The 8,163-nt window shown below is 41.1% G+C and overlaps 1 pseudogene; it reads right to left on the minus strand.

Annotated features, from left to right (window-relative positions):
- Positions 1 to 4,783: 4,783 nt before the first annotated feature.
- Positions 4,784 to 7,406, minus strand: LOC126234938 (uncharacterized; annotated as a pseudogene).
- Between the last annotated feature and the right edge of the window lie 757 nt (positions 7,407 to 8,163).

Here is an 8,163-nt window from a genome sequence, read left to right on the forward strand (position 1 = left end):
AACAGGGGCTTGCGTTGCGAAGCGGGAAAGCGGTGGTGGTGTTCATAAATCCCCCCCCCCAATGTGTGTAGACGTAGGAATTCATTCGAGTCTAAAGGTCAAACGTGAAATCCAAACAGCGATGAAAGAAGTTTGGTTTGACAGTTAATCGCGGTGAAATTTCTCAAGTTCTTGAGGGGGGGGGGGGAGGGAGTTTGAATGGGGGGGGGGGCAGGATGCATGACGGGTACATGTACCAGTCACTATAAAATTGATAATAAAATTAAAACATCGTGGCTACTTCCCTTGTTGGAAGACACGGCAGCAACAAGGGAAGTAGCCACGATGTTTTAATTTTATTATCAATTTTATTGTGCCTGGTGCATGTTCCATTTTAGTGAGTTTTAACAGGTTCTTTTACTTTTTATTATTCTGATGATGGAAGCTTGACTTCCGAAACGCGTCAATCTTAGTGTTTTACACTATAAACAAGTGGTTGAGCCGATATATTTTTTAACATTGCAATGCAACGTTATGCCTCCCACACATAGCACCTAGACTACGAAAGCTTACATGTATGCTAATGTTCCTGGATGCATTACGTGTTCCCACCGCTCGCCATATGAGGGTGCGTAGTACACCCAGTAACATTAGCAGACATGATCGTTTCGGTGGTCCAGGTGTTATAGTGTGGGGGGGCATAATGTTGCAAGGGCATACTGGCTTCCAACAGCTTTCGAACAGCACAGGTCGATGAGTTATTGGAACGAGAGGATATTCGACGAGCAGGCTGGCTTTCGCGCTCACCCAATTTAAATCCCATGGAGCACGTATGGGATGAATTGTGAAGATAAATCGCAGAACATCCACCTGCACCAGTGACCACACAGCTATTGTCAACGGTGTTGGTGTAGGAATGGAATGCTCTACCTCAAGAACTCCTTATCAACCTTGGGAGCACATTGCAGAGCATGCATTGTTATCCATGGTGATTATCCATACTATTAAGAACCATATCCCGCCTTTGCAGTATCCAGGAGACCATCATAAATCTCGGTGACTTTAGTGTATTTATTGTTCAAATGGTTCAAATGGCTCTGAGCACTATGGGACTTAACATCTGTGGTCATCAGTCCCCTAGAACTTAGAACTACTTAAACCTAACTAAGCTAAGGACATCACACACATCCATGCCCGAGACAGGATTCGAACCTGCGACCGTAGCAGTCGCGCGGTTCCGGACTGAGCGCCTAGAACTGTATTTATTGTCTTTGAATAAAAGTGACATTTCTCTTTGTCTCACTGCGTATTGCATTCACTTATTCTCTGCACTGTACTGCAGCAGTTGTTTCTATGTACGATCCTATTTTCAGCGAGCTATGTTACTTAAGTATACATCTGTGGTACATAACTGTACATCGATCAGATAATCAGAATCGTAAAGAACTGTTGTACAGAGGAAAAACGTAATACGCTTACAAAAGCCGGTCAAATTTGCGGCTATGGAATTTTATCGTTGTACTGGTCATCTGACAGAAATAATGACACTGATATTGTAACGCGCGCATCCGGTTATGAAATAGTGCTAACAAGGAATCAGTTGATATTAAATTAGCAAGTGAGCTTAAAAATAGAGACGTTGATTTTTACTTAAATTCTGCTCAAAACTCCGCTCTCTGTCCATACCTAGACAACAGAGGTACAGAGTTAGCGCCACTTGCCCATCTGCTGCACTAGTCTAACGTTGATTTTCTTTTGCTGTGCGTTGATCCTAGTTGTTCACGGTTTACGTTGTCTATCTGCAGGAGCCGTACTATGGTTTCCGCGTCAGCCTAGCTTCGACCTCGAAGGATTTAAGTTACCGTGCACATTGATCTCTCGTTGCACTTATGCCTTAAAAGGTGGTGTGTTGATCTGTCGAAATACCGGCGGTCATCTAGGACATTGCCCCACTGGACTCCCATAACTTAGTTAGTCTTCAAGCGTAATAATCGTACTGCCGACGTGATGTTGAACAGTGATAGAAAAAGCCGAAAGAAGAGAAATAACACTGCAACATGAAGAGCAAAATCAACGCTGTCATTATCACGTCGCACTGGGAGAGGACTTCCCATCGATTAGACAGCTCCGCTTGGCCAGATGCCCATTCTCCCGGACCTTAGCGATTCATTGTGTCAGCGTATAAGGTAAGGCACTCAGTTTTTCTGTGCCTGCGCAAATGCGTTCTGCTAACCACGTGAACTGTCACTACTATAAAAGGGATCATGACGTCAGCCGAACTTAGGTCTCTCAGTTAAAAAAAAAAAAAAAAACACACACCTCTGTTTGCAATTTCTTCACTGATTAAAACTGAGTCTCGGTTCGGCACTCGAACCCGGAACTTTGTCTACGGCAGGTATTGCTCTTACTGGACCCCTACAGACTGAGGCTCTGCCTGCGAAAGGCAATTATTCGAATTACACTGTCGACGCAACACTTAATATTGACTTGTCACTTACGATCGTTTTGGAATTGGCGTCAAGGAGAATCTGGTTTTCATGCCATTAAGGACATAAAGTCGTTACTACGTTTTCTTCTTTTTTTGAATTGTGTTATCTGTTTCTTGAGACTCTTTGAGTTGGAAATCTATTAACTGACTTTAGATTCTGGCACAATCGACCTCATCCCCCCTTGCCGTTTTGAGGAGAGGAATTTTCAGCAGTAATCAATAAAAGATGGATTTTTCTACTGGCAAGTTGATAAATCAATTTTGTGAATCACACAGCCTATGCCAAACGAGACGATCATCTAATGTTAAATGAAGATTCGCTTTCTCTTCGTAGCAGTCCAAAATATTTCCGCAAATTTCTTGTGGATCGTGAAACCAAAATCAGACGGATCTATAAAAAAAAAAACCAGTGGGCAATACACAGTGGAAGCGTGTGGACGCAGGGATTGGTGGTGGCCAGCTTTGGTTCATCCAAGCTCGGCAGACAGACGCACCGGCTGAGAGAACAGGAACGACCCACCACGAGAAATTAGGTTGTTGTTAGTGAGTTAGTTGTTTTGGGGGAAGAGACCAAACAGTGAGGTCATTGGTCTCATCGGATTAGGGAAGGACGGGGAAGGAAGTCGGCCGTGTCCTTTCAAAGGAACCATCCCGGCATTTGCCTAGAGCGATTTAGGGAAATCACGGAAAACCTAAATCAGGATGGCCGGACGCGGGATTGAACCGTCGTCCTTCCGAATGCGAGTCCAGTGTGAGAAATTAGGTGGTGGATCTTATACCGAGCAGCAAGTGGAAAATGAGAAAGTATCTGGGCGGGTCAAACTTGTGTCAAAGTAATATTACTAATTTGCAGAATTTTTTAGTGACGAAAAAATGTAACCAGCTGCAAACACAAACTGTAACATCTTCCTTCAGCTGGGTTCCAAAGCTTGTGTAAGGTTTTAAAACTGTATCGTAATTACCAACAAAGGGCTTGTAAGTGGGCAATGGGGACAAATGGGTTCAACCGGTGTATTTTTTCATTGGCTGCTACCATTGTAAATTTGGTCCTCCATTACTAACGTGCTTTATGCCGGTTTACAGATAAGGTTCCAACATAGCCTGTTGTCTCTACGACCGGGGCTCAAACGTACATACTAGGGATGTGAAAAACCGACTGGTTAAAACCAATACCGGTATTTCAGCTCTGAATAACCGTTTTTTTCGGTATTCGTTTCGTTATAACAGGTGTTTTATCTCTTACTAATAACTGGGTAAAGAAACCGAAATGTCAGTTAGCCATAGCAGCAATACTAAGTATTTTCTTTTTTTAGTAATTTTTTAAACAACAAGTACCGGTAATTATTTTCTTAAAATTTGCGTCGCTTTGAAGCATTCCGTTATTATACTAACTGGCAAAAGTGATCAATGCTATTTTAATGGCAATGCCGAAAGAAACGAGCAACAGAAACATGGCATGAGAATTGGCACAGCACTGCTGAGACAGTAATGTAGCTGCTGCCATGTGGCGTGGCCTATTAGACGGTACCGGTAGACATGCGGTGTGCAAAGGTGCGTCCACACTGTCCGTGCTCGCGAGACTTGTGCTCGTCATACTCGTCTGTCAGGAGACTTGTCAAACTTGTCTGACTTGCGCTCGTGCTGCTTCCAGTTTCGTCCACACTACTCCAGTTGCCTGCCAGGCATTGTCTCGTGCAGATCCGCACCGTACTCGCAGTCCTGACCAGTGCCAGTTTCCTAATTTGTAAATGGACGAAGTGGTTACAGCAAGTGCCAGTTTCCTTGAGGTGCGCCTTTTAGCTGAGGAAGAAAACAGAAGAAGACGCTACAAAGAGACCCAAGAAAACGCAGGTGGCGGATGACCACAGTTTTCAGAAGCAGAAAAAGATATAGTGGGAGTGATTTGATGGATGAGTTGGATGTTGGAAACATTTTGACGTATGTCCGCATCAGATTTTGAATATCTGATAATTTTGGTGGGACCGAAAACATCAAAGGCTGACAGCAAATTTCGGAAAGCTGTACCAGTTACTGAGCGGTTGGCACTTAACGCTCAGATACCCAGCAACTGGCGATTCCTACAACAGCATCAGTTTTTTTATTTAAAGTCTCCAAGCAAGTGATATCAAACATTCCTCCTGAACTATGTGCAGCTCTTACTGGCAGTTTCAAGGAGTTTGTAAAAGTAAGTTAATAAATTATACAAATTTTGTTATTAATGCACTTTTATTCATCAGGTAATAAGCAAAATGAATAAAAACATTTAGATTTAAGGAATGAGAAACAATTAAAGGCAAAGATTATTGCTTTTAATCATTATAAATCAAGCAGATCCAGAAAATGAGGAGAGCCTTGTTCGGTGTTGTCAGAAGTAGAAGTAGAAGTAGAAGTAGAAGTAGATGTCTGTTGGGAGCTGCTTTGCATCTGCTCATAGGCGTGAAAATGTTGGGTAGAAGGAATCGGTAAATGCGACGAGAAACTGTAGTCGCTGTTGGTTGAACTTGGTCTATAACGTTCGAAACAGCCGCTTTCTGCTCTGAAAATCGTGTCGGAAAATTCTTTTTTTAACGAACGCACGTGTTCTTTTCTCCATGGGCCGTAGAACGTTCGCTATGTACTCTCCACAGACGTCAAACTCGTCGCTAGTTCTAGATAAAGCAGTTTGTAGTGCTTTATATGCCTCTCCTATACGAGGATCTTCGGCCCTTTTTCTCTGATTTTTTTCTAGGAGAAACAAATATCTTAGTGCGTTTGTTTGTTGTGGGTGGTAGTTTGTTGCCTTGCGTTGTTTGATGATCGTCATCTTGACTACTAATTTCTTCGTCAGTTTTCGCTGTTCCTTCGTTTGTATCCATACCTGCAACCCTCTGCTCTTCCAAATCCTCCTTAAATTCCTCATCAAACAAAGCGACAACAATAGATTGATATAAACAATAACAAAGCAACTAAAATAAGTAAATAAAAGAATGGATGTAGGAATAGGGGGATATAGTATAATAATCGTAAAAAATTGGGTACAATGTCAAATTGATAAGTGAAATGCTGAATATTCGTTATAATGATCACCTACCTATTATTAGGCAATATTATTGATTTTAATTATTATTAATGTTCATAATTATTAGAATGTCCATTATTGTCAATGATATTAATAATTACTTATATTATTAGGAGTTATTAATTTCTATTTACTTTTTTGCAGATGCCACAGACACAACAAGAGTAGTTGCTTCAAGAAGATGAGAGAAAATGGACCTTTTCTCACAGCCTCGGTGCAATAGATGGCAAACATTGAACAGTCCAAAGCCCAGTTCAATCTGGAAGCGATTTTTTTCAATTATAAGACGTTTTTCAGTATTGCTCTTTTTGGTCTAGTGAATGCTGGCTATTGTTTTTTGTTTGCTGATGTCGGCTGCCAAGGTCGAATTTCAGATGGTAATGTTTTTCGAGATACATCTTTTTTTAAGAATATGAGTAATGATACCGTCGTTTTTGCGGACGATCGTACCCTCCCAGATAGACAGAAAAAAGTACCCTATGTTATTGTCATAGACGACGCGTTTCCCTTTAACAATCACATTATGAAGCCGTATAGTGGAGAACAACCTCGGAGGTCAATGACAAGAATTTTTACTACAGAATTTCAAGAGCACGGCGTATTGTGGAAAATGCGTTTGGAATACTTTCTTCCATATTCCGGCTGCTAAGAAAGCCTATATTACTACAGCTTGAGAAAGCCCAAAGTGTTATTATGACTTGTATATACCTCCATAAGATCTTACGAAAAAGTTCTGCTTCCAGACAAATTTATACCCCTATAGGAACAGTGGATCATGAGGAGAACGGCGTTTAAAGCCAGGAACTTCGAGAAATGAGATCACTCCTGCTACTACGTTTACACGATTAGCGAACATTCCATCACTTTCAACGCAGACTGCCCAAGACAGTAGAGATGAATTTGCTGCTTATTTCGTTGCCGAAGAGGGAAGATTCATTGGCAATATGATAACTTATTTAAAAAAAATTTTCAGCTACTAGATACGTACGTACTAGTGGCTGCCTGACTGCACACATTTCAACTACAGATATACATATGTGAAATTTTACCTTGATTAAAACCTATTTTATTATTTTTATATCCTCAAATAAGATAATATACAAATAAAATCCATATAAATGTACATGTGCTTAAATATATTGTGTTAGAAAAAGAAATGTTATTCGTTATTATCTATTTATTACTAGCTGAGTACCCAGCGTTGCCCCAGTATGTATTCCAATCCTGTTAGTCCATTTCCTCCCTTTCCCTTCTGTGAGGTTCAGAGCTCATTTTGAAACTTTTCTTTTAATTTTTGAATTTGAAAACTATAAGCTATTACTTGGCACATTCCTAATAGAAATGGTAGTAAGCTAAAATAAAAATGAAAGAAGTATATTAAGATAAGATATGGTATGATTAATAGTATATAAGGGAATAATACCAAAAAATTTGAAAATACCGAATGAGCAGGCGCCGAAATGTAAGCAGAGAAAGACAAAAAGTTAAGTAGCTATGGAGACAGAACGCAAAAGGGGCCTAACCCCATTAAGTTAGTTAATAATTTTTTACACATTTCCAAAAATAAATATTTTTTACTCAAATCTGTGTTGATTTTCTTCCGTGGTTGATATTTGCAGTGTAGAGATTCAGACGCTTTGAAAGCGAACCAGTTTGGAGCGTAGCCCCAGCGCCAGACATTTGTGTAAGTGGCTAATAAGCTGGTCATTTTTTTTTTTTTTTTATTCGGCCACATCCACGCGGAGTTCTGTCGCAATGGAATCCGACGCTTCACTTTTTTTTTAATTTTATTTTATACTGGGAGTTCGGTGCATCCCAAAGCACAGAATATTGTTCATAAGTATTTACGAATTTAATGGCAAAATTGCCGGTCCACTCCATTTTAAAAGAAAAACCAATGCCACAACACAGAAAAAGACTAATACCAAGACCAAACTGTACGAGTGCAGCGCGCCAACTGGTCAATGGTTGTGCCGTCCACACCACTCGCGCAGCTCACCGGGCATCCCTTTGATGTACCGACAACAGCCGGGGCAGACAAGCCAAATGCTCCGGCGGCTCGCGAGCCTGTTTCGCGGCTAGCCCTCGGAACCTATCTCCGTCCACATTACACGTAAGGCTCGAAAGACTGACAAGTACACGAACCACACGAGTAGTGTGGACGCAATACCGACAGAAACGAATAACACACACATGACATGAGAACTGGCACAGCACTGCTCAGGCAATAACATACCTGTTGCCACGTGGCGTGCCCTATTAGACGATACGCGTATACATGCGGTGTGCAAGACTTTCCCCTTCTGGCCTATACTGCAGTTTCTCACCGCTATCACCGGACATTAGTTGTATTACAGCATGGCACGACCCCTGGTCTGGAAGTATTTTACGAGCTGCGATATCACTGAAGTACAATGCTCCATTTGCTTTAAAATATCAATCAGACGAGCAGTCACAAGTAACTTGTGACATACTATAAAGAATAAAACGTAAAACTGAACAGTGCACTTACAGTTAACAGTAAAAATAGAAAACAGTTAATCTGCTCTGTGTGTCTACATAACGGGCTTTTATCTGCTTGTAGCACTTGAAAACAGTCAACAAGAAACTTCAGTTTTCACCCTTTAGCACTGCCTAT

This window comes from Schistocerca nitens, chromosome 2 (genome assembly GCF_023898315.1).
Source record: "Schistocerca nitens isolate TAMUIC-IGC-003100 chromosome 2, iqSchNite1.1, whole genome shotgun sequence".
Lineage (NCBI taxonomy): Eukaryota > Metazoa > Arthropoda > Insecta > Orthoptera > Acrididae > Schistocerca > Schistocerca nitens.